Genomic DNA, 3,820 nt, shown 5'->3' with positions numbered 1-3,820 from the left:
GGCAGCTCTTCCAGGTAGTGCTCGAGGGCAGAGAGGCCAGGATTGTGCTGTTTCTGGCTGAACGTGGGAAAGTACCAAATGGAACAGCAACCCCCTGCGACCATGGCAGCTCCTGCCTCTCTGTTCAAGATTATCTAGCGACTCACCGAGACTGTCCATGACCCGTTGTCCTCATGGAGCGGTCATTGCCATCCTGGCCCAAGCGTGTCACCATCCTGCTTGCTGTAACAGCCTGCTGGGCGTAGGTTGGGGTGATCATACCTGTCCTGGAGAGGGTTGGCAGCTCTTATTCCAGCTGATTTCTCAAGGGGAGAGTGGCCTGGAGTGTGCTGTGGTTTTGTGCCATCGCTGTGTGATTCTGGCTGAATGAGAAGAAGCCCCAAACAGAGCAGCATCCCTCTCTAAGCACGGGAAGCCCCTGCCTCTGTGCCCAAGGGTCTCAAGCGAGTCACCGAGGCTGTCATTGTTCCGTCATCCTGATACAGAGACCACTCCCATCCTACCCCGATCATGTCACCATCCTCCTTGCTGTTAGAACATGGTGGGTGTGGGCTGGGACAATCTTACCTTTCCTGGAGAGCATCGGCAGCTCTTCCTCCCAGATGACTTCTAAAGGGGAGAGCAGCCAGGATTGTGCCATGGTCTGGTCCAATCGCCGTGTGATTCTGGCTGATAGAGAAGAAGCACCAAACAGAGCAGCATCCCTCTGTGAACAGGGCAGCCCCTTTCTCTGTGCCCTAGGGTCTCTAGCGACTCACCAAAGCTGTCCCTATCCCATCGTCCTCATCGAGCAGTCACTACACTCCTGGCTCGAGAATGTCACCTTCCTGCTTACTGTTATGGGTGGTGGGTGTGGGTTAGGGTGATCTTACCTGTCCTGGAGAGTGCTGCATGTTCCTTCCAGATGTCTTCTCAAAGGGAGAGTCGCCACGATTGTGTCGTCGTCTGCTTCCCATCGCTGTGTGTGTCTGGCTTTAATAAGAGAAAGAACAAATGGAGCAGCATCCCCGTGTGACCAGGGGCTGACCCTGCCTCTGTGCCCGATGGACCCGAGCGTCTCACCACGTCAATCCGTCTCCCGTCATCCTGATGGAGCGGTCACTCCCGCCCTGACCCAAGCATGTCACTGTCCTGCTTGCTATGACACCGTTGCTGGGTGTGGTCTGGGGCAAAATTACCTGTCCTGGAGATTGTTGACACCTTTTCCAGATGACTTCTCAATGCGAGACAGTCCAGGAGTGTGCCATGGCTTCATTCCAGCACTGTCAGTGTCTCCAGCTGTAATAGAGGAGGCGACAAACCGAGCAGCCACCCCCTCTCAGCACTGGAAGCCATTCCTTCCTCCTTGCACGAGGCTCTCCCAGCCTCACACCAAGGCTGTCCATCTCCCATCTTCCTGATGTCCAGGAGATGTTTCTTGTAGATTAAATGTGCCATATTCCCACTTAGCGTGGTGACACCGTGGTGGGGAATGGCTTGGGACTGTCTTATCTGTCCTGGAGAGCATTGGCGTCTTTTCTGGCTGAGTTCTCAAAGCGAGAGAGGCCAGCAGTGTGCCATGGTCCGGTCTCATCGCAAGGGATGGTTCTGTCTGAAAGAGGAAAAGCACCAAACGGAGCAGCATCCCTCTGTAACCATGGGCATCCCCTGCCTCTGTGCCCGAGGGTCTGCAGCGACTCACCGAGGCCGTCCCTGTCCCCTCATCCTCATGCAGTGGTCACTCCCATCCTGACCAAATCGTGTCACCGTCCTGCTTGAAGAGAGAGGAAAAAGAAGCTGACTCCCTCTGGTTGAGGTTGTGTCTGGAGCGGACACTTGAGCGGGAGGAGCAGGCAGCCGAGCAGCCTCCCCGTCAGCACGGGCAGCCGGTACAGGCCTGCCCAACCGCCCAACCGCCCTTGGGGCCAGCATTCCGCAGCCATGGCCGTCCCCAACGCTTTGTGTTGTGCCAGCCTGGGCTTTGCTCTGCCCTTGCCCCTCAGGGTGCAGCAGCCTGGGGGTTGCCATGTTCTTCAGCTTTTGGAAAAAAAAGCATTTTTTCTGGAAATTTCTGGAAATTTCTCCAATTTCTCTCTGGAAAAAGGCATGTGTGGCTAGAAACATGCCTGCTGTTGTAGTCCAGTTACATTTAACTGGAGCTAAAGCCACTTGGAGGCCGGTCACTAGTGGAGTCCCCCAGGGCTCAGGACTAGGGCCAGTCCTCTTTAATATCTTTATCGATGATCTGAATGAGGGCATCGAGTGCACCCTCAGTAAGTTTGCAGATGACACCAAGTTAGGTGCGTGTGTCGATCTGCTCGAGGGTAGGAAGGCTCTGCAGGAGGATCTGGATAGGCTGCACCGATGGGCTGAGGCCAACTGCATGAAATTCAACAAGGCCAAGTGCCGGGTCCTGCACCTGGGGCACAACAACCCCAAGCAGAGCTACAGGCTGGGAGATGAGTAGTTTGAAAGCTGCCTGGCAGACAAGGACCTGTGAGTATTGGTTGATAGTCGGCTGAATATGAGCCAGCAGTGTGCTCAGGTGGCCAAGAAGGCCAACAGCATTCTGGCTGGTATAAGAAGCAGTGTGGCCAGCAGGGCTAGGGAACTGATTGTCCCCTTGTACTCGGCTCTCGAGATTCTTTTCTGAAGTGGAAGCCACAGTATCTCTTTTCAAGTGTTCAGAAATTGTACTGATACAGAACGGATCATTTCCATATCAACTCTTAGAAATACGAAAAATCCTGCAAATAAGCAATTGACATGATTCTGCTTTTAGTGCTGCACAAGCTAACAGTAGTCAAGTAATCTTTGGCACTGATGCCATGGTAGTTTGCAAGTTAAAGTCCTAAGTTAGGTAAATGCATGTTTTTAAACACAGTTTTCTTGGTGTAATCATGTTTTCGCTCTCTATTACTTATCTTTTACGTCTATATTCTTAATCTATTTCTACAATCGTTTTGTGTAACTTTGTTTAGTTTCTTCTCCTACATGCATTCACTTCCATTCTGAATTACCTTTTTCCTCTCTTATGCTGTCATACACTTTTTCCTCTCTTGGACTTTTTCTTCATTGCTCTGCTGATCTAGACATAGTTCTTCCTATATCTCCATTTGTTCTTATTTCAGCCCACAAATAATTAGATTCCATTTACTTCTGAGCAAGATATATCTCACTGCAGAAAGAAAGTTCTCCAAGTAGCAAACAGATTACACAAGAGCTAGCAAGGTCCACCCTATCTATCAGTCACTTCTGAACTAGTGATGCACTCCTTCCCATGCTCGCTATCCCATGATACAGCAAAATAGAACCACTTCCACTCATCAAAGGCTCATCTCCTACAAACAGGGATCAGTGTTATTTATGGTTCATGTGTTCAGTCATGTGTCAAACACGAACATCTAGATTCCAAGATCTGTGTCCACGCTGATGGGTTCACACGGCACTCTCAGTCTTACCATCTGTTCCATAAATCCTTAGAGCTCTTTGAAGTATGAGGCCCTCACCCTCAGACTTCGAAGTATATTCCCATCTGCATAAACACATATTGCCTAAATCAATCTCCCTGCACCGTGTAGTTTTACTGTAATATAATATGGTGGATTTTTTATTATTATTATTTTTCTTAATGGAAGGCTTAGAAGCAGGTGTTTTACTGACAGGAAGAATGAAAAGACGTCCCAGTTTTTCATTCCCTCTACAGCAGGTCAATCTTCATCAGCTGGCAGAATCATAAGAGCTCATGCAGCTCACAGAACTGCAGTGAAATATGTCTCCGGTTAGCTAGACAAGAGAAGGTTGGTGTGCAGATGTAGACATGGGTTGTAGGTAAATACAT

This window comes from Aythya marila (genome assembly GCF_965140915.1).
Source record: "Aythya marila genome assembly, contig: HAP1_HAP1_SCAFFOLD_169, whole genome shotgun sequence".
NCBI classification, from domain to species: Eukaryota; Metazoa; Chordata; class Aves; order Anseriformes; family Anatidae; genus Aythya; species Aythya marila.
This window is presented reverse-complemented; position numbering follows the sequence as displayed.